The sequence below is a fragment of the Topomyia yanbarensis genome, chromosome 3 (assembly GCF_030247195.1).
Source record: "Topomyia yanbarensis strain Yona2022 chromosome 3, ASM3024719v1, whole genome shotgun sequence".
In the NCBI taxonomy this organism is placed as follows: domain Eukaryota; kingdom Metazoa; phylum Arthropoda; class Insecta; order Diptera; family Culicidae; genus Topomyia; species Topomyia yanbarensis.
The window spans coordinates 206,814,370-206,841,397 of record NC_080672.1 but is presented as its reverse complement, the minus strand read 5'-3'; the positions used below and the strand labels follow the sequence as shown (position 1 = coordinate 206,841,397).

The 27,028-nt window shown below is 44.7% G+C and overlaps 1 protein-coding gene across 14 annotated transcripts in view; it reads right to left on the bottom strand.

The window, feature by feature from the left end:
* LOC131689268 (voltage-gated potassium channel subunit beta-2) overlaps positions 1 to 27,028 on the bottom strand; it is a 1,724,569-nt gene that overhangs the window by 546,524 nt on the left and 1,151,017 nt on the right. The gene's annotated exons all lie outside the window — the stretch shown is intronic.

Here is a 27,028-nt window from a genome sequence, read left to right as displayed (position 1 = left end):
CTGATTCGCTGGACAAAAGCTTTGGAACAGATTGATCGTATGTTCGAACGCCTTCATGGATTTTGAGATGCATTTTGAAACTTGGCTCATGCTTAAATCCTTTACCACAAACGTTGCATTGGAACGGATACTGCTGGAGTTAAACGACCACACTAAATGTTCATCACTATAAGTCAAGATTAAACTTATTAAAATATGTGTTCTTCGACATTTTTCAGCCGTTATGAAGCTGCCGGAAGAGCAGTACCTTCGATGTCGGAAATGATCGACTTGGTGGCAAGTGCTTTCTCATCAAAACTTACGACTGCCACATTTTTTCACCTTTCAATGTTAAGTTCGGAGACCCAAAAACTCCGGTTGAGACTAATTTTTCTGCTAGAAATTATCCAGTTATTATAGCATTGCAATATTTTTTCCAAAGGAAGCTATGCACATTTTTTCTAGAAATAAAGCTAGTTTTTGTGCACCAATACGAGTCAGAGATAAATTCCGAGCAAAATAAACTTACGAGGACTAGAGACTAAACTGGTCGATGGCTGTAAACATAAAATGGTTGCTATACAGCAACAGAGGATCAAATAACCAAAGAAGTGCTGCTGAAGAAATTATTTTATTTGTCGCTTCGAGGGGTGACTAAATGAACTGGTAACTGGCGGTAAACTACTCGGACACTTTTTCTTCAGAAGATTTCACGAAGTTTCAGGTCATGTCGTTGGTCGAGGCATTCTGGGCTGGAAATCTCGAAGAACAGCCCAGCTCAAAAGGGGTTGGACGGAAGTCTGGGAGCCATTCGGAAGAGTACACAAACTCCAAACAAGCGGGAAAACCAACAAGAAAATTCGGACGTCGGTCGCAGTAGATCGAACAAACTTTCGTACGATGAGCTGCTGCAGAGGGTTATCGAACTGGAAACCAGGCTAAGTCAATCGAATTTGACGGACAAAAAGGTCCAGCAGGAATCACACTCCGTCGATAAGAGGCCCAATAGATGGAGTTTACGGAGACGAGCTAGCGAAACGGAAACAGACGTCTACCAGGAGGACGGATTGCAGAATAGGAGGTACAAACAAACCAGGGAACGACAAAATTCTAGACATCATCAGCTAGTTGTTCAGGAGGCTGGCAGTGACTCCAACGACGTAGATGAACTGACTGTTGAACGAAATAGTCGACGTCTGCGACAAAATCGACAGGTTAGAGACAGCGACGAGACGAACGCATCGCAAGAGTATCGGGGTTCTTATAGAAACCGCGAGTATAACGATCATGGGCCACGACACCATAGAAGGATCGAACACTGGAAACTATCGTTTTCGGGGGAGTCCAAATCAGTGTCAGTGGAAAATTTCCTTTACAAATTGAAAATGATCGCACGATGGGAAGGCGTGTCTGATCGTGATCTTTTACGCGATATCCACCTGATTCTAGAAGGGGTAGCCTATGACTGGTTCGTCACCTATGTCGATGAGTTCGTAAACTGGGCCGATTTTGAAGAGAGGATTCGGTATCGGTTCGGGAATCCCAATCAGGATCAGGGTATACGGCTACGAATACAAGAGCGTAAGAAGAACAGGGGAGAGTCATTTATAGCTTTCGTGACAGAAATTGAACGTCTGAACAAAATGCTCTCAAAGTCATTATCGAGGAGAAGAAAATTTGAGGTCGTATGGGACAACATGAGACAACACTATAGGTCTAAAATATCGACAATCCATGTTCGAGATTTAGACCATCTAATCAGGTTGAATCATAGAATAGATGCAGCAGATCCCATGCTCCAACAATTCACAGAATCGAGAAACCATGGGGGGGTACACCAAGGCCAGATAGTAGGAATCAGAATCGTTTCGCTGGGCCACCAAATGCACGAGAAACCCATCAGACAAACGAGCAAATGCAACAAAACATTTGCTGGAACTGTCGGAAAGTGGGACATAACTGGCGGGACTGCCAAGAACCAAAAGCCATCTTTTGCTATGGCTGTGGCAACCTAGGACGAACTATTCGATCCTGTCCACGTTGTATAGCATCCGGGCGGGAATCGGCTGTCCAAACACAGGGAAACCAATAATGGAATGTGCGTTGGGGAATCCGACCATTCCAATCAAAGAAAAGGTTCCCGACAGATTACTCGAATACGACCCAATAAACCAAATCCACTCAATCAAAATCGAGTCAAAAAAATGTCCATACCTGAGGGTAAAAGTTTTTGACACTGAGTTAACAGCACTATTAGATTCGGGGACGGGAATTAGTGTGGTTAATTCTTTGGAGCTCGCCGAAAAATACGGTTTAAAACTCCAACCAACAAAATTAAGTGTTTGTACGGCGGATAATACTGCATATAAGTGCATAGTATATTTAAACATTCCATACACTTATAAAAATTTGACCAAAGTTGTACCAACAGTAGTAGTACCGGAGATTTCGAAATCAATTTTAGTATGTAACTTTTGGCGTAGTTTCGGAATAAAATCGATGGCCGATCTTGGTAACGGGCCAGAACAGATAGGAGAATACGCGGGCACTGACGAGTCGATAACGTTCACACTAGAACCGGTGGAACTGTTGCCTACTTTACCGACCACGGGGGAGGATACTACACTGGATGTACCAACAATCGATATACCAGAGCAGGTACCAATACCGACAGAGGATACAGTAGAGGTAGAACATGAGCTAACGAAAAAGACGCGGGAAGATTTGATGGAAGTTATTAAGGAGTTTGAATTTACCAGCACACAAAAGTTAGGTCGAACAAATCTCATTGAACATGAGATTGTTCTTAAAGAGGGCTCGAAACCAAGAAACCAACCAACATACCGTTGCTCACCGAGCATTCAAAAGGAAATCGACGCAGAAGTCGAAAGGTTTAAGCAAATGGGGGTCATCGAAGAATGCTATGGTGAGTGGACTAATCCGATAGTACCAGTACGGAAGTCAAATGGGAAAATTAGAGTATGCCTTGATTCCCGGAAAATTAATTCGATGACGGTTAAGGATGCCTATCCAATCCGCAATATGCTAGAAAGATTTCACAGACTGCAGTCTGCTAAATATTTTTCAATTATCGACTTAAAAGACGCTTACTTCCAAATTCCTTTAAAAGAAGATTGCCGGAATCTTACAGCGTTTCGCACTTCCAAAGGACTTTTCCGATTTAAAGTTTTGCCGTTCGGGATAACAAACGCACCCTTCACTATGTGCAGATTGATGGACAACGTTATCGGTTTTGATTTAATGCCATTCGTTTTCGTATATTTAGATGACATAGTGATTGGTTCCAAAACACTAAAAGAGCATATGCGTCTTCTTCGAATCGTGTCAGAAAGACTAAAGAACGCAAATCTAACTATTTCGTTAGAAAAATCACGGTTTTGTCGAAAGCAGGTAAAATACTTAGGGTACCTACTTACAGAAAGAGGGGTAGCAATAGACAGTTCACAAATATCTCCAATTTTAGACTACGCGAGACCAAAGTCCGTCAAAGACGTCCGACGGCTGCTAGGGTTAGCGGGATTCTACCAACGCTTCATAAAAAATTACAGTAGAATAACAGTCCCAATCACGGATTTATTAAAGAAAGCGAAGAAAAACTTCGCTTGGACGGACGAAGCCGAGGAAGCTTTCACAGAATTGAAATCGGTCAGCACCCATATTAGCCAATCCAGAGTTCGGCAAGACATTCACCATAGAGTCGGATGCGTCGGACGCAGCAGTCGGGGCGGAACTGGTTCAGGAAATTGACGGGGAGACACGAGTTATCGCGTACTTCAGTAAGAAGTTAAGCAGAACACAGAGGGCATATTCGAGTGTCGAAAAGGAGTGTCTTGGGGTTTTGCTGGCGATCGAGAACTTCCGACATTATGTGGAAGGATCCAAGTTCAGGGTTGTCACGGACGCTAGGAGCCTATTATGGTTGTTCACCATCGAAGTGGAGTCGGGCAACTCAAAACTTCTCCGATGGGCGCTCAAAATACAATCGTACGATATCGAACTACAGTACAAAAGGGGGCCAACATTATTACAGCCGATTGTCTTTCTCGATCGATAACTCTTCACAACATAACGTCCCAGGATACGAAATACGACGAGCTAGTCAGTAAGATTCAAGAAGAGCCTGGAAAGTTCAGTAACTATCGAGTCACTGACGGAGTGGTGTACCGCTTTATTAAAGGTGGACGGACGGAAGACTCTCGTTTCCGATGGAAAATATTACCGCGCAAGGGCGAACGTCACGAGGTTATAAAAAAAGATCACGGTGTAGCGCACTTTGGCGTTGAAAAAACCCTCCAAGGACTAAAACGTCGATACAGCTGGCCAGGTGTGGGCAAGGACGTGATGCAATTCTGTGCGAAATGCATAAAATGTCAGACTTGCAAGGCCACGAACAAAAATGCAACGCCGCCGATGGGAATTCAGAAGGAATTTGTCGAGTTTCCCTGGCAGTGTGTAACCTTGGATTACTTCGGACCACTGCCTGCATCCGGAAAGGGAAGACATACCTGTCTCCTGGTAGCGACGGATGTATTCAATAAATTCGTTTTGATTCAACCTTTTCGAGAAGCGAAGGCATACTAGTTAGCCGAATTTGTTAAAAACATGATCTTTCTGCTGTTCGGAGTTCCAGCAGTTATTTTAACCGACAATGGAACTCAGTTCACCTCCAAAATATTCCGTGACCTGCTGGCAGAATACAAAGTCAATCATTGGCTTACCCCGTTATATCACCCACAAGTAAACAACACAGAACGTGTGAACCGGGTGATAACGACAGCGATAAGGGCGACAATTAAAAAGATCCATAAGGATTGGGCCGATGACCTGCAGACAATAGCGAATGCCGTACGAAACGCAGTACATGATTTGACCAAGTATACCCCTTACTTTGTTGTGTTTGGCCGCGAGATGGTATCGGATGGTAAAGAGTACCAAAGAATACGCGACCATTTGACCGAAGATTCTGTCCAAACTACCGTACAGCAGAGTAGGAACAAACTGTTCGAAGAAATAAAATCTCAGCTTTCCAAAGCCTACGACCGCCACAAACGAGCATACAATCTGCGATCGAATCCCGACTGTCCCACTTACTCCCCTGGGGAAACTGTCTTTAAACGTACGTTTTTGCTTTCGGATAAAGGCAAAGGCTTTTGTGCAAAGCTTGCCTCGAAATACGAACTCGCCGTAGTCAGGAAATTACTCGGAAAACACTGCTACGAGCTTGAGGATTTGACCGGGAAACGACTAGGTGTCTTTTACGGCAACCACCTGAAAAAGATGCCACCCTAATAAAACGATATTTTCCAAGCTATGAACCTCTACGGAGAGACAAATTTTCAAAAAAGCAAAACACCTTTTAGGCCAACCGTTACTGTTGACGAAAAAGGGTAACCCAAAAATTTCTCAAGCTATTACCGTGAGGAACAAACTTCAAAAAACACCTTTGGGAAAAGGAATCTTAATGATTCATACTAGTTCTTGTGCAAGCTGATGGAGAAAACCGTGCGATGATTTTCTAAGAGTAGTAGAAACCATGAAGATTAAGAAGGAGCTAAAGGCCATGATCCGGCGAGAGTAGTGGTAACATGAAAATTTAAGGGGAGCCTGGCAATGACTTCGCACACCATGAGTACGATGGTTTCTATAAGAGTGAGAATGAGCACAACTCTTAAGCCCTTATTGGACTAGCCATGCATCATTCCCACAAGAAACCTTTCCTTATTTCGGGAATCGATCACCGACATGGAGATCCAACCTCACACGTAGCAATCGGATGGACGAAAACAAGCTTAAAAAGCTATGTATACTTCAAAGAAGCAACAAAGGGAAAAAATCCACAAAAAACCATAAGGGGAAAACGTAAACAAATCAAAGGGAGGATTTTTTCAAAAAGTCCCACCCACAGTATAGTTGTATATATTAGTGTTAGGACGCGCCTAACAGCCTATGTTAAGTCTAGTTTTAGTACTTAAAGCTAGGTTAGTTGATAGGTTAAGCTACTCACTGTTTCTTTAGGTAAATATTCCCATTTTTTGTTAACTTCATTTCTTAAATTTTGCTCATTTTCTTCATTCCTTTTTAGTTCCTTTTCCGTGATAAATATATTTTCATAGTAATAATTTTCCATCATCTATCCATTTATTTTCGTTTCCGAGTTTTATTTTGTAAATCCATTTACTTTGGTTTCATGTTTTCCCGGTTAAATTCCATTTTTTTAAATTTTCATTCGTCATCCATCGCTAGATCTGAAAATAAAAAGAAATAAACAAACGGCCGTCGTCGTTCCTAGGAAAAGGAACTCCTATCAACAACCGAGAAACGACACATAAAAATATAATTACTTCCCTTTTAAAGTGATCCACAGTCCATTCCAATCCGATGTAGCAGCAAAATCAGCAAAACAAAAAAAACACAACCAGCTTGTCCAAAACTATTTTTCACTTTAACGTTTTGTTATTTATTTTGGTTTCGTTAGGTTGGCCAGGGGTGCCAACCTTCCAGATTTATCTGGATTCTTCCAGATTTTCAAGCCTCATCCAGACATACAGATTTATGTTTGTCTGATCCAGATTTCAGGGAATTTGTCCAGATTTATCCAGACAATTTGAAAATAACAAAATGAGTTTGAAGAACTCTTCCTTGATTCATAAGTCACTTTTTGAGAAAGCTGGAAACACAACATACGACAGTTTTTTCGCTGAAAGTCAACAATTTTTTTTTGCCGAATTATATCAGCTAGAAGTTACAGCAGTCCAAGATTTTTTAAATTCTGAGATTCAAATTTAATCAATGTGCTCTATGCTGAAAATCAAGCATTTGACATTTCCAGATTAGCAGTGCAATCACCGAGTTTTTACTAAGCTGATATATTTACTAATATACAAGCATGTTTCATTAGTAAAATGTAACAAATATAGCCCATCGGTGAGGAATGCACCATTTCCTAAAGAGTTTAGGTCATCCAGACAATTCCAGACTTTTTAAATAAATATTTCCGATTTTTTGGAAAAACACTTGGTATCCCTGGAATCAAGCACAACCAAAGCTGGTACTTCCATAGAAACGGCTGCACCTGCAGTTTTGAGTTCGGTAGCTACGGAAATTCTGACTAACAGCTCCTGAAGAAAAACAGGCTGCAAGAGAAAATGGAGAAACAGCTTCCTCCGCGGAAGACGCAGAGGCATTCAAGTAAGTCGAAATCTGGAGAAAATTTTGATTAGGACATAAAAAACATTGAGAGCCTCTCTTTAATTACTTTCTCTTATTATGACGTCACTATAACACTGCACCAATTTTCCAGTACATAGCCGATGGTTTTTACTACAATATTAGGCAAAGAGTTGAGTACTAAATATTGAAACGACCGGCTAATAAACAGATGAGAAAAACCCCAAAGAGAATCTCATTGTGCTCATTGTATCAGCTTTAAAATTATCCATGACTAATCTTTTAGCCCGGCGGATGCAAGTTTGCTAATGAAAGATGTTCGCTAAGGCCTAGTAGAATCAAAGCTGGATCTGGAGGTGCAGCGGAAGGATTCTTCTTCGCCGGTTGGTTGGTTAAAACTTTCCAAGCTTTGCACATTTTTTTTTTTTTTTTTTTTTTACAATGGAGAAGACCTTTATGTCCTAGCCCAGTACACGTGCTAACGGTAGGGTCCAATCTACCACACGGGGTGCACTGGGGGCGTGTCGGACTCGAATGGTGACCAGCCATTAATACCGACTAAACTCCATTGGGCTCCGCCATCATTCCTCCCAGGAACTACCTCTCGGTATTACTTCTGGGGGGATGGCTGTACTCAATGTACTCATTCACTCTCACTCGCGCGATCATACATCCTGTATGAGGCTTACTTGGGTGCTCTCTCAATCACACTTTGATTCACTCTCAAACACTCCCACATGAGGCTGACTTTTGTGCTCACCTTTTACGTTCCATGCGAGGCTGACTTGTGTGCTCACCTTACTCATTCCTTGCTAGGCTTACTTTTGTGCTCGCCCTACCCATACATGTGAGGCTGACTTGGGTGCTCACCCTATCACCTGATTCACTCTCAATCGTGCCACTCTATTGTACCTTTGTCACTCCCTCTGGCATCCCATGTGGGACATTTTTCTTAGGCCCCACTTCTGACATACCACGCGAGGCTGACTTTTGTGCTCACCTTTTTCATTCCTTGCTTGCTACCAACCTGTGAGGCTGACTTTTATGCTCACCCTTAACATGCAGTGTGAGACTGACTTGGATGCTCACCCTTTCACTCCTCTGCCACGCCATGAGGCATCGATAGCTTAGTTCCAACATACTACGCTACGACCCTCCCGTCTTGGCATGAGGCAGTCCACTTATACGCCTATACACTCACTCTTCTGTCTTGCTTCGGGGTGGCTGGGTTTACCCCTTACGCGGTTGCCATTCGCTGCGCCAACCTACCTCGGCATGAACAGACCATTCACTCTCTTATTTTGCGCTTGGCCTTTTTCACTCCAACTAACCAATCACTAGTTAGCCGTGCCCGCCGTCTGTTGCTCGGTTCGCCAGATTACCTGTAGCCTACTGGCAATCTGGATGGTAGCAGCCGAGACTGCGTTCCACTTCTCCACCGTTTGACACATCCGCTGAATAAGGGTATCCGGGGTTGTGTCCCAGCCACAGACGTCAAGCATTGCTCTTCTTTCGACGTCGAACCGATGACATACGAACAGTATGTGTTCGGCAGTTTCGTCTACACCTGGGCAGTCCGGGCAGACTGGGACCTCCGCGTGTCCGAACCTGTGGAGGTACTGACGGAAACAGCCATGGCCTGACAGGAATTGTGTCAGGTGGAAGTGAACTTCCCCATGGGGTCTTCCCACCCAGCTCGATATGCTAGGTATCAGCCGGTGGGTCCACCTACCTTTCGAGGAGTTGTCCCACTCACGCTGCCATCTGGCGACCGAGGTCACCCTGGTGCGCTCGCGGGCTCCCCTATTTCCACGTAGCTCAAAGCACTCCTCATCTTCCCGAATGACCAGCCCGACTGGCATCATGCTCGCTATCACGCAGGATGCATCGTGTGATACCGTGCGGTAGGCAGATATCACTCTGAGGCACATCACGCGGTAGGTGCTCTCCAGTTTCTGTAGGTAACTGGTTACCCTCAGTGCTCTTGACCATGACGGGCCGCCGTACCTGAGGATAGATACGGCAACGCCTGCCAGTAACCTACGTCTACTGGCGCACACCTTTGAGCTGTTGGACATCATTCTCGATAGTGCCGCAACAGCAGTCGACGCTCTCTTGCACGTATAGTCGACATGGCTGCCGAAGGTCAGCTTGTCGTCTATAATGACTCCGAGAGACTTCAGACTTCGCTGTGAAGTGATCGCGAATTCTCCCACATGGATAACTGCATGTTGTGCCGACTTGCGGTTGTTGACGATAACTACCTCCGTCTTATGATGAGCGAGCTCCAGGCCTCTCGCGCTCATCCATTCCTCCACCGTGCTAATCGCGTGTTCTGCGGTTAGTTCTACCTCAGGAATTGACTCCCCGTAGACCTCCAAGGTTACGTCGTCGGCAAAGCCGACGATCTTGACCCCAGGAGGGAACTTCAGTCTCAGAACCCCGTCATACATGAGGTTCCATAGCACCGGGCCTAGGATCGAGCCCTGCGGGACTCCGGCGGTAATCGGAACCCTTTTCTGACCGGCATCGGTCTCGTATAGCAGTACGCGGTTTTGGAAGTAACTTTCCAGGATCCGGTACAGACCCACCGGTAGGCTAAGCCGGTGTAACGAGAGCGCGATGGCATCCCAGCTTGCGCTGTTGAATGCATTCTTCACGTCAAGTGTCACTAACGCACAGTATCGAATACCTCGCCTTTTTCGTTGGATCGCTATCTCGGCAGTATTTATCACTGAGTTGAGAGCGTCCACTGTGGACTTACCCTTCCGAAAGCCAAACTGGTTGCTTGACAGACCGTCCGTACCTTCCGCGTACGGGGTGAGCCTGTTGAGGATGATCCTCTCAAGCAGTTTGCCAGTCGTGTCTATCAGACAGATTGGTCTGTACGCCGATGGGTCGCCTGGCGGCTTCCCGGGCTTCGGCAACAGCACCAGTTTCTGCCTTTTCCATCTATCGGGGAAACGGCACTCGTCAAGGCATCTCTGCATAGCTAGCCTGAACATGTTCGGGTTCGCTATGATCGCTGCCTTGAGAGCGTTGTTCGGGACTCCATCCGGCCCTGGAGCTTTGTTCATTGCTAGGGATTTAGCCACTGCGAGTAGTTCTTCGTTCGTCACTGGAGCCACCATTTCGACCGTGCCCGCACTGTCTCATAGTGCAGGTGGCCAGGGGCTTGTGGCTCGAGACGGGAAGAGTACTTCGATAATCGTTGCCAACCGGTCCGGAGACCGTTCTGGGGGTGAGGAGCCCCCTTTGGTCTTGGCCATCACAATCCGGTAGGCGTCACCCCACGGATTCGCGTTGGCACTCTCACACAGGTTGTCGAAACACGCTCTCTTGCTGCTTTTAATAGCCTTGTTAAGGGCTAATTTCGCAGCTCGAAACACTTCACGGCGGTTCTCTCTTGCATCCTCGGTGCGAGCTCTTTGCATCCTACGTCTAGCTCTGAGGCAGGCTGACCGTAGAGCTGCAATCTCGGCACTCCACCAGTATACCGGGCATCTACCGTTTCTTGGCAGTGTTTTTCTCGGCATCGTGGCGTCGCACGCGCGTGATAGAACAGCTACCAGCGCATCCCCGCTTAGACTGTCGGTGTTGGCCTCCAGTCCCAGGGCCGCGGTGAAAGCTTCGCTGTCGAAGTGATTGGACTTCCACCCGCGTACCTGACCGGGATCTCCCGCCCTCGGATGCTGCACACCATAGTTGATCTTAAAGCGGATTGCTAAATGATCACTATGGGTGTAGCCTTCGTCTACCCTCCATTCCATGCCTGGAGCCAGACTCGGGCTGGCAAAGGTCAAATCAATCCACGCCTCCACTCCGTTTCTACGGAATGTACTAGCGGAGCCATCATTCGCTAGCACAGTATCGAGTTTCGCAAACGCTTCCATTAGCGCTTGACCCCTGCTATTTGTACAGCGGCTGCCCCACTCCACTGCCCAAGCGTTGAAGTCTCCCGCTATTACTACCGGTTTCCGGCCCACGAGGTCCGACGAGAGCCTGTCGATCATCTGGTAGAACTGTTCTATTGGCCACCTTGGTGGGGCGTAGCAGCTGCAATAGAACACACCATTGATCTTGGCAATCGCCACACCCTCGGCGGAGGGGTGTATTACCTCTTGAACCGGGAACCTTCCCGTTGTACAGATTGCCACCATTCCAGACCCGTCCGACACCCAATTGCCGTTGCCGGCAGGGATGCTGTACGGGTCTGATAAGAGGGCGACATCTGTCCTCGACTCCGAGACCGACTGCCACAGCAGCTGTTGGGCTGCTGCACAATGGTTAAGATTTAGCTGTGTGACTCTCACGGCTTCTTCTTATTTAACTCGCCGAAGGGACACGAAGGTCCGCCCATAGCATGTTTATGGGCTTGCTTCTTAGAGGTGCAGATAAGGCACTTATATGCCTTAGTGCACCCCCGCTCTTTATGCCCCTCCTCGCCGCATCGACGACATAGCTTACTCCTGTCTAAGCCTTTGCATTCATAAGCTTTATGGCCGGATTCTAGGCACCGATAGCACCTGTCCACTGAAGGCGGCTGGGGTATACTAATAGGGCATACCGACCAGCCGATCTTCAGCTTCCCTTTCTCGGTTACCTTTTTGGCATCCGCATTCAGTAGCCTGAGGTAGGCTACTTGGGTGCCAGAGGGTCCGTCCCTCAATCGCACAGAGGCCCGCTCGATTTTGACGCCGCATTGCTCCTTGACGGCTGCGACGACGTCTTCTGCGGTCGTGAACTCGTCCAAGTGCTTGCACTGGAGAGTTGTTTCCGCACCTAGCGACCTGATTTGGGCGCCCTCGCCAAGGACCTCTTGAGCCAAGGCCTTATATATTGCACTTGATTGTGCGCCTCGCTTCAGCACTAGGAGCATCTCTCCCGTGTTGGTGCGTCTTACGCTACGCACATCCTGCCCAAGGGCCGAGAGGCTTTCGGCCGCCTTCATCGATTTAAGGACATCGGCGTATTTGTCCTTGTCGGTTTTTAACCACAAGGCTTCGCCTCTGTCCTTGGCCTTCCTCGCAGGCCGCGGTACCTCCGGTTTCGGTGCCGGCTTTTTCTTGGTAACCAGCGTCCAGGGGTTTGAGCCCCCCTGCCCCGGTCGTGCCGGGTTGCTGGTACCATCGCTCTCAACAGCGAGGTCACTCTCGCCCTCGCTTACCTCACCCAGGCGGCGTTTGACCTTGACGGTTGCACGCCGAGTGGTGTCGGTTTTGGCACCCTCTCCTGGCGACTTCCTAGGGCGCTTCGCATTCGATGCCGTCTTGCGATTGCCCTTTCCCTTTCCCTTCGAGGGGAACTCGGTCGCCGCTCCGATCGACATGGCTGCTCCGTAGAAGGTAAAGGCCACTGTCTGTGAACCTCTATTAACCTTCTCTCTTTCCTCCCTATTGGAGGCCACTGTCTGGGTTTCTCTGTCGGGCCTCTCCCGACATTCCACCCTCTCAACATATGCCTGCTGTTCCTGTCTTGCGACACGAACAGCTTTCCGGAGCTCCAGAAGGCTCAACTTCAACTCCTTGGCTATGTTCTGCTTTGCGCTAGCGAAGTCGATTATAGCATCGAGTTGCTTCGCTACTTTGCGCATCGCAGCTATTGGCCCCTCCGATGCATTGGTAGGGGTATTGCCTACCGCTGCTGGGGGGTCACTGGTGCTTTCGAGTACAGCACTCATCGTTCCACTACTCTCCCCACGGGGGGGAGACCTCGCCAAACCACCTCTAGCGAAGGGGTTTGGCACCTCCGTCTGTTTATTTTTATTTTTATTTTGCTCCATGAAAAGTCCCACGAGTAGCGCGAGAAATATATGTCCGCCACGCCAGAGCTCCGCATTAGCGTGGTAAGGGACGCTTACTGTGGGGGTTGCCCAGGTACCCCACAGGCTCCGTTAACGATCGAGCATCTTTTTCACCCCCTCGATCACTCATCCCTCGGCACGGGTCGCTTCACGCCTTGGAATTGGGGTTATGCCCTACCTTGCTTTACGTGGTGATCTCGGCCCGGATCATCACAACCATCCTCCTTTACCAGGGCTTTGGACCTGTAGCTCTGGTTCTCAATAGTTCCATGTACGTATGTTATTACAGACGTGCTACTATTGAGATCCGTCATTCGCTAGCGGAGTTAAGCTTTGCACATGAAGCCGGAATTTCTCCAAGGAGTCTATGCGATGGGTTTCAACGCCCCTTCCAAGATTCAGCAGTCGGCTCTATCTACTCTGTTGGCCGGCCCGCCACGGAATATAATCGCTCAGAGTCAGTCGGAAACAGGAAAAACCGCTGCCTTCGTGCTGGCAATGCTCAGTTGAGTCCATCAGTTAAAAAACTATCTGCAGGTGATTTGCATTTCCCCCACGTATGAGCTGGCAATTCAGAAGGGGGAAGTAGCTGCCAAATACCAAAGTTTTATCCGAAAATCAAACTTCCTTACGCCGTTCGCGGTGAGGATATCGTCAAAGGGCCGAAGCTGACTAATCATATCATCATCGGAACACCCGGCAAGCTAATGGACTGGGGTATAAAGTTCAGGACGTACGACCTAGAAGTTTTTCCTTTTTGTACTGGACGAGGCGGGTGTTATGGTCGCTGTTCTTCTTGGCCACGCACGAGCGTGAGGTGATGGAGTTCGCCGAGTACATCGTACCCAATCCGATCGTCATTCGGCTGGCGCAGGAGCAAGAATCACTCGATAACATCAAACAGTACTACGTCAAGTGCCGCAACCAGGACGAGAAATTATGATTACCGTCGGACAAGTGATCATTTTCTGTCGTATGATGTATAAGACAGTTGTAAACTCCAAGTAAACTTATTTTCGGAACTGTTAATCGATCGAAACAGGTACGCAAAACGGGCGGTTGGTTGACCGGTAGGATGTCCCAGGATGGTCACTCGGTAGCGGTAGGTACTGTCCGGTGATCTAACGGTGGAGCCACGGTTGGACGCTCTGGATCGATTCCGAACCGGACTAGAGAAGGTACAGATTATAATGAACAAAGTTTAAGGGAAAGATGGTTTGATGCACCAACAAAACGGCATGAAAGAGGAAAGAAGTGTTAAAATCATTCAAAAAAGCTGCTAAATGAATATTCTCGCAAGGTTGAAAATATTATTCGATTTTATGCTAAATATAAGGATATGAGCCGAATTTTCTCTGTAATAATTATTTTATACCCTATCAGCCCAGCGTATGAAATTTCATATGCTAGTTTTTTTCGCAATGAAGCGTTCCAAACGGGTTATTTTATTTTTCCCATACTTAATCCGGCATAATACGAGGGCTCACGAAGTATTTTATAAATTACCAAAAGTTTTAACATAGCTGGGTTATGGTAGGTTAAGCGGGTCTGACAGTCCAAAATAAAGAAAAATCAGATTTTTATTTTTGCATATTTTGGATCCCTAAGATAAGCAAAATATGCCCAAGAAAGGATTTACTCGAATTCAACTTGGTTCGACTGCTAGAGCCCATCAAACTACCAACTATCAATTTTCATATGAGGGTGACAAAATCGGGGGCTGATAAAATCGGGTCTTCAGTGTATTTAATATTTAAAATTTTATATTTTTATTTTATATTTAATATTTATTGTTGAATATTTAACGTTTGATATTTAATATATAAACTGCGCAGCGTGTGACGTGAGACGACTAATCTCTCCTCACTTTACGTGACTTTTCTTACCCTATTCTGAGAATCGATTTGGGTGATGTGAGATTCCCCATTGCGGTTAAATGGGTGTCTCACATCACCCGAAGTGACTCTTCAGAATTAGGTGAGAAAAGTCACTTAGAGTGAGGTGAGATTAGTCGTCTCACGTCACACGCCGCGCAGAATGGGGCCGAAAATGTAATATTCAATGTTTAATATTCATATTCAATGCGTGATATTTAGTATTTAATGATCAATGTTTTATATTTGATATGCAATACTCAATGATTATGAATGCACTACTAGACACGTCACATAAATACGCGCATCACATAGCAACGCTTGAGAATTTCGCGATAATACAAACCCCACAGAGAACAGACATCCATGATCGAACAAAAATATTTAAAAAAAACGTGTGTAAACATTTGAATTAATATACGATAAACACTAGCGCCGCCACACCAACCTATCTCAACTATCCGTCAAATCCATTCCGGAACCGGTTCGAAATCCTGAATGAATTCAGTGTGGAATCTTGCTCAAAGAAAACAACCGATTCCGACTCAATCGGTTGATGCATTTGAGCTGGAATTCATGCTGGAAGTCTGAACCGGTTCCGGACTTGTTTGACTGGGTAGAGGAATAACTGCTGTCAATTTTGTCGAACTCAGCCACAAAAAAAGATGACGACAGTAGTATCATAATCCAGTGATTTGGAATGACGATTCAGACCATGAAACACTTCCGCGGGATTCCTTAAACTTTTTCTCTAGCCTTTTCTAGTGTTTCATGCAATTAGAATTACCACGAAATACTTATGGCAATAAATTTGAATTACGATTCTCATAATTGTTATACCAAAAATAGGTTTGTATCTGTACTGATTATTGGTAACATTCGCTGAGACTTCCAGAACTTTTAGTAGTAGCCATTGTTATCATAATCGATTTTTAACGTCACCCAAAGTTTAAAGCCTAGGGTTTAGTTCGACCTGAAACAGATTGAGTCGGAGTTGGTTGTTATATTTGCGCTGGAATCCGTTCCAGATTCCGATACGTGTTTCAAAAGGTAGTTTCCCCGAGACTTGTATGCTTTTTAATGGTCACACGCCAATTTAGACTTACGATTCGGATAATTGCAATAAATTTGGTTTAGCGAATTTCGATAATTTCCCTGGTTCTTCTAGAAACGGTAGAAGCAGCCAATTTAGATAGAAAATGGCCAGCCAATGATTTAAAATTCCGATTTCAGGAATTGTGCTGCCTAAATTGGTCAGACTGAACTTCCCTGAGACATCCGGAACCGTCACAAATAAGCATTAGGATTAATCATGCTCGAAACCTGATTGAGTACGTCACTTCCCTGATAGCTTCATGAATGGCAAATAGGTTTACAATTATCACCGATTACATACACATCAGTGATGAATTAATAAAATACACCATTTAAAACATTCAAATGACAGCAGAAATATAAAAAAGAAATAAACAAACAACAGCTGATGTCGTTTTTCAGTTATCAAAAGCGACATCTAACAGCAAACACACAGACTAGTTTTCGCGAACAAATGTCAAAATTCCGCACGGAAGAAGGAAAAATATTTTGCGACCTCATTTCGCAAGAGGTGCATACTAAGCTTAACGAATTTGCGCTGTACACTCAGGTTAGCACCCAGCAAACGCCTGGCTGAAGTCTACTTCCGGAAACATTAATTGTAATGTTCTGTGACTTTGTTAATTCTCAAATTTTTGTCCGAAAATTCGACAGCTAAATTGGTCGACTTTATATATCAACAAAAGTCATTAAATGAAGAAGAAAATTATTTTTCCATTGTGCACATCGGTAAAGTTCAAGTTTCTGGATGCAAAATATCAACGATTTGTAGTGTTTTTATGGCGAAGAGGTCCAAGCTTGACTGATTTAAACCACAGGAATTAATATCTTCGATAGATAATCCACCAAAACGTTAAGCAACTCAACTGATTCGTTACAGATATCGACACAGATTTTTCGAAGAGTAAATACAGATGAAAAGATTTTTTAGGACAAAAATGCAGATTTAATTTTGGCAACCCTGATAGCCATAGTGGATGCAGTGGTCCTTTGATAAATTGCAACACCACCAGCTCTAGAATTAGGACCAGTTAGTTCAACCAAGTCTTACTGAGGACTACAATGTCGATTTATTAAACTGTCCGTTGAAATGTCTGAGAAATGAGCATTCAAACTTTGGACATTAAAACTTATCAAGCTGCAACTATGATGTATCGCCCCAATAAAATTCAGTAATTCACTGTTAATAATCGGCAACTAATGATTTGACAGGCGTACTAGCTCTGTTCTCAATTCAGTCATTCGGGGTGAATTACTACCCTTAGAGTGGTGATATTTTAAATTATTTTTTGATTTAGTTAAAATATATGGGTCTCTAATGTCTGCAACATAAACAGTGAGTGTCGTGACTACACTTCGGAGCGTTAATTCAAATTTAATGCTATTGAACGTAATCACGTTTGAATGGGAAATTTTCAAATGATTCGTTATGATAATTATGGTTAAGAAATTAAAAATTAAATTGGAAATTCTTTTCCATCGTCAACTATTTTCTTCTATTTAAATCTGCAACATTCTTTGAAAATATTGTTGAAATTTTATTGATGAGAAGCTGAAAATGCGTTTGGCAATACTGCCCACTAAATGGATGGTGGGGGTAAGACGCGTATTCGTTTGGCTTATGCTAGTATTAGTAGCAGAAAGGAAAAGGTGCATGGCACGAAAACGAGCGAGCAAGATAGTGATAGTAGTGCGTATTCGTGCTACTATACTAAATATTGGTCAGTCGATTTTCTCATAATTCGTTGTACACCAGCATAGCAGAAATTTTCGCGCCATAGCCCGTACCGAACAGGCCGCCCGCAAGCAGTCAGCAACGAAAACCATCCGCAAAAGTACCCCAACCCATGGTGACGTTAAGGAGCCAAATGCTACGGATCAGGAACTGTCACCCTGAAATTCGCCGCTATCGGAAGTGGACGGAATTTACCTCCCACGATAAAACAAACCTATGGTCCTTTTCAAGACCAATAAATTATATTAGAAGAATTTTTAATTGCAACTCCAATACTTCGCTTGTCAGACATTACATGCTCGTCTTTTTTATTGGAACTGAAAAGTACATAATTTGTATGCCGATGAGAAAAATCCGCCAATTATTATCACAATTTGAATAAGTGAGCGCGGTTCAGGCTAGAAACATGAGAAATAGCATTACCGGAAAATTTGCACTAATAATTCTTCACGAGTAGATTTGGTTAGTCCTGAAAAGGACTGTTTTGGCAATATTGCGAACGCGCGAGTTTACTTCATGCTGGCGGTGGTGTTCGGGGCAGCTTTCTTGGCAGGTGCGGCGGCCTTCTTTGGCTTGTTCTATTCAGCCTTCGTTGGTTTGGCCTTCTGTTTAGTGCCAGCTGCTACCGCCTTTGCAGCGACAGCGTTGGCCTTCTTCGCAGTCTATTTTTTTAGCGGCAGCCTTTGGTTTTTGGCCTTCTCATTACCTCCACAACTAGCGGTTTTTCTTCTCTCCTGTGGTAGTCGATTTCTTCGGTTTTTTTCGCTGCAGTCTTCTTATCACCAACTGGTTTCTTATCCTTGACCGTCACCTTAAACGATCCGGAAGCGCCAGTACTCGTGGTGTTTTTCCTTTCCGGAAACCGTATTAAAATCCTTCCTACCAGCCTGACAATGTCACACACATGTAGTTGGCGGCGGGGTACTTTTTGATCGTATGTAGCAGCAGGGGAAATTTCGAGGTTGCTCATGTACTGCTGCTCCTGTTTTACTGCTTCTGCTGCCGCCACAATCGGGAACATGTAAACGAATGACGAAAAATTCGAACAAACCTTATATCTTATAATCGCAAAAAGGCGTTGATAACTATGAAATGAAATACTAATATACGCGAATCGAATAGTGCTGGCCAATGGTGGGACAGATAATAATTGATTTTGGAAAATCAATTTTTCTTTATTCATGTAAGTTATACATACTTAAAAATCTTCTAGAAGATTCCTGATTATTTTTCTGACTAATTGGTTTAAACATTGTGTAGTTTGCTTAAGTACAATGAAAGTTACAAACCTTCAAAACGGGACCTTCGGTTTTTTCCGAAAATTTGAAATGGGGCTTCTGTTTCGAAGCGTTAATAGTTGGCGAAAGAAAAGAGTTTTAAATTTAATTCTTTCGAGTGGAATGATAGCGCTGATAAGGGCTAAGTTGTTTGCCGAAGAAAATATTCTCCGGCGGGGGGGAGATTTTTGTTCCAATTGTTCCTGCTTTCTAACACGGAACTGCACAAATTAATCCACGGAGATAAATCCTATTAATCACCTTCTCTACCGGTGTTGACATACAGTCTGTGGACATCTGACAAGTGGACTTGATGAAACCGACTGAAATGACAATTCTTTCTGAACAGATTTGCGGCTCGGTGCATGTAATTAACGGGAACCAATCAGGAACGAGCTTCAGTCAGATGATTTGAAATCGGTTTTTTCGTGTGTGTGTGTGTGTGTGTGTGTGTGTGTGTGTGATTTAGTAAGGTAAAAAAGCTTCAAAAGCCTGGCCTGTAGTGTATTGGCACTATGTGGGACTCACGACTCACGTTCGTGCCTAACCACTAAAAACCTTCCTTACTTTTTACGCCCTTCTTCCCCACGGAACTACGTCATCGTATTACTTCGTGTGGGGGTGGGTTCATTGTGCTTCCGTCGCACCTTTTTCTTCTGCTCTATCTCAGAGCCTCGCTTGGTTCATGGAGTGGCTCGACCTTTGATTCAAATCTCGACTCTTCTGTTGCTTGTTGTCTCCATCTATCTACTTCGCCATTTAGCTGCTGATTCATTGAGCCATTTAACTCGTGTTTCCGTGAGTCATTCAGCTCCCGGTCTTATCACGATCTACCCAACGATGAACTCCTCGGACCGATAGTTCCCCGACGAAAGAGTTTTCCCCGACACCGATACCCGCTTCCTTGAGCCATTTAGTTTCCAGCTTTATCTAGATGGACTCGGATATTTTCCTACTCCGACTGAGAGTTCCCCGGCAACGGAATTTCTCTCTATACCAGTGTTTGTCTCGTGAGCCAATTAGCTCCCCTTTTCGTCACGATTCTGTCGGGTAGTCCACGGCGGCGAATCTACCCTACCGTGAATTCCCCTGCGGTAGATTGCTCCCAACCCGATGTACCTTTCTGTGAGCCATTTGGCTCCCCGCTTCGTCGACTCGGTCTAGTCCCCGGCGGTGGAGCTAGCCTACTCAACGGGCCAGCCAGTAGGTGCTGAGGTCCATCCAGCGATTCCGGGTGGAGCGTAGTTTCCAGTTCACTGGCGCCCCAACGACCCACTGCTGGCTATTCGACACGGTCTACACGGTCTGATCCCCGTCGGTGGATCTAGCGTACTCACGAACTACCCGGTAGGGTGTCGTAGTCGGTCCGGCGATTGCGGTGAAGCCTGACGTCCGGTTCACTGGCGCCCCGATGACCCTAACCTAGTGCTAAATCGCGTACTTCTCAACTGGTCCCCGGCGATGGACCTAGTCTACACCCTCGGAGAGTTCCCCGGCGGCGGAATTTCTCCCGAAACCCGGTTTGTGGTTTCCCGGCGGCGTTATAGCCAGTGGTACTACTTTGTGGGTCCCTTCGCCACTTCCTCTGCAGCTCGGAAAGTATACTCGTAAGCACTCTGTTGACAGCGTGCCAGATACGCTCGTCGCGGCACATCTCTTCGACGCTATTGTCCACTGTCACACCAGGCATACCCCTTCGGACTTCCTCGAATCTAGGGCATTCGAAGACTACATGTTCCGGCGTCTCTTGCACGTTCACACACTCCGGGCAAAAGGGTGACGAAGCATGTCCAAACCGATGCAGGTACTTCCGGAAGCATCCGTGCCCTGACAAAAACTGCGTCAAATGGAAGTTCACCTCTCCATGTTTTCTATGTACCCAAGCAGACACATTTGGGATGAGTCGATGGGTCCTGCTTCCTTTCTCCGCGTTGTCCCACTCTTGCTGCCACTTAGCCAACGAGTCCACCCGGACCAGCCTCCTTGCATTACGTTGTTTTCTCCTGCTATCAGCGTTCTCAGAAAGAGTAATGCAGATGGGAATCATCCCGGCAATTACGGAGTTGTCCTCGCAGCCTTCTCACATACATAGTCGTCATGGCTGTTGTAATTTAACCGATCGTCGACCATCACACCCAGGTGCTTCAGCGCACGCATCGATGGGATGGACTGTCCCCCGACGCTGATCTCGACGAGCTGGATTTTTTACAGTTGCTGACCAGCACTACCTCAGTCTTGTGATGAGCAAGCTGCAACTTGAGTTCAGGCATCCAGGTTTTCACGATGTCTATTGTCTCTGCCGTCAACATCTCCACCTCCTTAAGGGTCTCGCCGGTTATCGTCAGGACAACATCATCTGCAAAACCGACGATCTCAACTCCTCTGGGCAGCTCCGGTGTTAGCACTCCGTTGTACAATATATACCAGAGCGTTTGATCGAGTATGGAGCCCTGAGGTACTCCCGCCGTGACCCTAACCGACCTCTTCCCGATGTTCGTTTCGTAGACCAGTACTCGTTTCTGGAAGTAACTTTCCAGAATCTTGCACAGATAGTAGATAGATGTGCAGCGCTGCGGCGATGGCTCCCCAGCTAGCACTGTTGAACGCGTTCTTCACGTCGATCGTGACCACGGCGCAGTAACGGTTCCGCTTCTCTTTTGCTTCGACGCTTTCTCCGCGCTCTCGATGACTTTGCGGATGGCGTCCACCGTCGATATCCCTTTCCGAAATCCGAACTGTCTCCGCGATAGTCCGTTCTCACTTTTAGCGTAGGTCGTCAGCCTGTTGAGGATGACTCTTTCCAGAAGTTTACCAAGAGTATCCAGCAGGATGCTGGATCTCCTGGTGGTTTCCCTGGTTTTGGCAGCAACACCAGCTTCTGGATCTTCCATCTATCCGGAAAGTAGCCTTCGTCCAGGCATTTTTGTAGGACTATCCTGAACATGTCCGGAAACGCCAGGATAGCAGTCTTCAGTGCCACGTTGGGGATACCATCCGGTCCGGGAGCTTTCTTCGCTTTCAGCCCTTATGCCACAATAAAGAGCTCGTCGTTGGAAACTTGATTGTCACCAGCATTTCCACCGTCTGCATCAACGTACGGTGTAGGCGGCCATACGGTTGGGTCGTGCTTCGGGAAAAGACCCTCCACGATAATTTTTAGTTTGTCAGCACACATTTCGACTGGCGTCGTTGGACCCTTGATCCTGGCCATAACGACACGATATGCATTGCCCCAGGGGTTAGCGTCTACTTCTCTGCAGAGCTCCTTGTAGCAGGTGGACTTGCTTAGCACTATCTCGCGTTTAAAATCAGCCCTGGCCGCCCGGAATGTTACTTTACACTCTTCTCTGACCGCCTCTGATCTTGCTCTTTGAACGCGTCTTCTGGCTTTTAGACAAGCGCCCGGAGGATGCTGAGCCCTTCGTTCCACCAGTACGCCGGACGCTGGTAGTTCCTCGGCTCCATTTTCCTCGGCATTGTTACATCGCATGCCCTCGCTACTGTTTCCGACAGCCCATCGGCGCTCGGAATTGGAGTGACGCTGTCAGCACGAAGTGCTTCCACAAAAAGGTCCTTGTCGAAGTCCTTTATTTTCCACTTCCTCTCTCTCTTCTGCTCTCCAGTCCTCACTCTCCGCGTTACAGTACAATTCCGCCGACCAATGGTGTAGTGGATAGCCTGGTGGTCGCTATGTTTATACTGCTCACTAATTCGCTAATTCATGTTTTCCATCAGCGACACGCTGCAGAATGTTACGTCTATGATGGATTCCCGGGCGTCTTTGCGGAATGTGCTAGCGGAACCTTCGTAGCACAGCCTTACGTCCAGTGCAGCGCCCATAGTTTTCGGCCAGCATCAACCCTGGAAAATTTCTCCAAGTGGTGCACCATGGAAGCTAATTTCCTGGGTTACATCACCAGCTACAGCCTTAAGCTAAGCTGATATTTTGATGCACTCGCGCTTTCCAAGCCATATGCTTACGGAAAAGAATAAACACTTTGTTTAATTAAACACAGTTTGTTGCTGCTAGCAGCAGACGGCGACGCTATTATAGAAAGTAAAGGCTTCCGAGTATGAGTCATAGTGAACTACTGATTCATCCAGCGGGGTCTTTACTCTCGCGAGCGTGGAAAGAATGTTTTGTTTAGGTCTGAGACTCTCTCAGAGAGAAGTCTACACAGACGAAATGGTAAAAGTCTTTTGCGTCAGGTCGGATAAGTCAGTCGTGAAAAGTTAATTAGGGTTCGCACGCGCAACAGGCGCGCTGGCGAAGAGGTCAGTCGTTTAAGTTGTTCTCGCCCGGCCGCGTCAGGTCAGTCGGATAAGTCAGTCGTTTAAGTTGTTCTCGCCCGGCCGCGTCAGGTCAGTCGGATAAGTGAGTCGTGAAAAGTCAGTTAGTGACCGCACGGATAGCAGGCGTGCGCGTGTCGGATAAGTCAGTCGTTTAGGTCAGTCGTGAAAAGTTAGTTAGTGACCGCACGGATAGCAGGCGTGCGCGTGTCGGATAAGTGAGTCGTGAAAAGTCAGTTAGTGACCGCACGGATAGCAGGCGTGCGCGTGTCGGATAAGTGAGTCGTGAAAAGTCAGTTAGTGACCGCACGGATAGCAGGCGTGCGCGTGTTGGATAAGTCAGTCGTTTAGGTCAGTCGTGAAAAGTTAGGTATATGTCTGAAGGTGTAACGCAAAACAAATAAAGGTAGTGAAACTTAGTGTTTTTTCTGTGCGATATTTGTGCGAAAGAAAACGAAATAGCTTACGTTGGACCGAGTCCGGTATGGCAAGTCTGTAAGGAAAATCCACCCTGCTCCCGTCGTACAAAACCAGTGACCGGGCCATCGGCGCTACACCAGCTTTGCCAGTCCTTCCAATAGGCTGTAACCTCTTGCGTTAGTCAGCCTGCTACCCCACTCTACGGCCCAAGCGTTAAAGTCTCCTCCTATAACAATCGGTGTTCGTCCGACTAACGAGTCAGTTAGTGTGTCCAGCATCCGATTGTACTGCTCTGGTGTCCACCTTGGGGGAGCGTAACAGCTGCAGACGAATAATAAATAAATCAATAAATAAATAAATAAAAAATCCCTGCGCTATCCACAACCCAGTTACCGTTATAATGGGGAACACGAGCAGCGGCTGCTGCTACTGCTTCTCCACTTTATGCTCTTGCTGAATGAGTTCAGTTGCTGCTGGTGGTAACCTCACTAACCCGCCTCTGGCGAACGGATTCGCCGTGCCTGCTCCGTTTATGTTAGTTGCTTGTTAATTATCCATTTTATTGGGTCCCAACTCCGGGAAGCTATCTCCACTCGCTGCACATAGTCGCCTCTCGTGATCCCATGATTATCTATACTGCCAAAAGGCAGCAGGGAGGTCATGCAAGGGTTGACACTATCCTTCATGGGGAGAAGTATTCAGAGCCGAATCGGGAATGCTCCAACCGAACCTAATACCACCAACCAAATGATGACGAGTTTCGAAATCCGTGTCCTGTTCGCTGTCGTTCGCCATGGCCAGTATGCCATAATCAGGATGTTACTGGCGTCGATCCTGATGTGCCGGCTGGCACTCCGGTTGGGCTAGGGTGCTTTTATTGGTAAGATCTTCGATTATTGGAATCTTAGGATCTTAGCAGAAACGGCACAGACTCGCTTAGTCGGAGCTGCTTTCAGTATTATGGCTTTTTTAGAGGTTTAGCAGAGCCCAATCCACACCCCATCATATCCTAGCAAAACTCCGCAACTCGCAGTAGGGCCGGAGAGGGGGTTCGTTAAGCCCCTATACTAGACTCCTGTCCTTCCTGTCCCTGCTGCCCCGTGTGTGTATGTGTATGTGTTCTATCTTACATCCATCAGAAATGAAAATGATGGCCTCTGCTAGTAGCATGTATCGACACAAACTGTTTCATCCACCAGTCGTGTACAGCTCACAAATATTTCTCGGTATGGTACATCCATCCGTTCGCGCCAAGCAATCAAATACGAAAGTTGATAGAAACAAATCTGTAGCGGACCTATATTTAAAACTTTTCATCATTTACGTGTTCGCTTGGTGCACCATTTAACGGCTCTGGCCGAGATGAGCTGAAAATTTTCACCATTTTCGGTAGTTTTTGAAAGATTTTTAATACACAGTATTTTCGGTATTAATGCAGGTTATACATACTCCAAATTTTAATACTACATTGCGGAACACATTTTCGATAAAGTTGCTTTAAACCTCAAACAATTCTATCAAGCTATTAACGTTCAAAATCTGACACGACTGCCACAGCCGATATTTTGAAACGGGACCCCCATATTGAAACGTTAAAAGTATTCTACTTCAAAAGCGGCGCTGTTAAAAATTGTCCAACCAGCGAATCACGACTGTGTTAGTTTCAACATTTCATATATCCACAATTTGTAGTATACAGCAATTGTAGTCAACTAGTGAATAAAAATGCACGATCCGTTATTTTTAACACAAAAATATTCACTAAATAATGATAATACATAATTATATTGTCTATTATTCGAGGTTGACAACTCTATTTTATATTCTTCTGAAAGAAAATTGTTGATAAAAAGTCTACCAGTTAAGTAATGAAAACAGTAACGGTCAACAAACTCCTGAGATAAAGCCTTTTTAAGTGAACATTCAAACATTTATTCATTTTTTTTATTTTCACGTTATAGTTAGGAAGACATTTTTTCAGCGCACCATATAAGTAACACCTTTTGTACATTATATTTGTGTAATTGAATTGTGCACCATATAAATAACACCTTTTGTACATTATGTTTGTGTAATTAAGTGGTACGGTTTTTCTTTAATACAGCGACACGTATAAACGATATAAATAATCAATGGACAAACATGGCTTCATGCTAGAAATCTGATAGAAACCCCATCTATGACAGCATATCGCAGTTAAATCTTTATAACTTTCGATTCCGTCAATGAAATATTTTCAACCTTACAGCGGATATACTTGATTACTATATCTTTCGAATGCCAAGTACCAAATAAGAAGACATTTTTTTGTTTATAAAGATAGGACCAAACCCGTGGGTGTTTTCTGGTAGCCTTATGAAACGTGTCATAAAATTTCAAATCGCTGTATCTCTCGAATCTCTCGATGGATCATTTTGAAATTCACTGAAGAGATGCTTGGATACTCTATCTTTCGAATGCCGTAAATTTATGGTCATTTTTTTTTGTTAACAATGGTTTTAGACATGTATATATATATATATATATATATATATATATATATATATATATATATATATATATATATATATATATATATATATATATATATATATATATATATATATATATATATATATATATATATATATATATATATATATATATATATATATATATGTATATATATGTATATATATATATATATATATATATATATATATATATATATATATATATATATATATATATATATATATATATATATATATATATATATATATATTAAACCGGTAACTTTGTTTTCGGAACACTTTTAAATCAAACGATAATTGGCTTCACATACCATTTGTAAAATATGACCTTTATGTGAAAACTCTAGTTCACCCACAAGAGTTTTCAAGTTTGTATGTGAAAATATATAAAAAATAGTCAAAAGAAACAAGGAATTCATTAAAACGTCAGTAGCGTCTTGTTTATCCCACAATCAGCAGATATAGCTTAAGGTGTAAGGATTGATATTGCTGAAGACTGCAAATTTGACCGATTTTGCAGTAAAAAGATATTCTCATATAAAGTTATGTACTGCCTCTCTTTCTCGCACATGCTTAGGATAGCCGATTTCAAAAATATCGGTTGGTCTTCAAAGTTAAATAACTTTGTTAAAGAACTTCCAATCAATCTGCAACCTTCAACAAAGCTGTTCGTTGTAAAATAAGCTACGTGAGCTAAAGTTTTGAGCTATGCAGAGTAACTGTATATTTTTTTTATTTGACTAAGTTTTATTACCGAATTTCCATATATATATATATATATATATATATATATATATATATATATATATATATATATATATATATATATATATATATATATATATATATATATA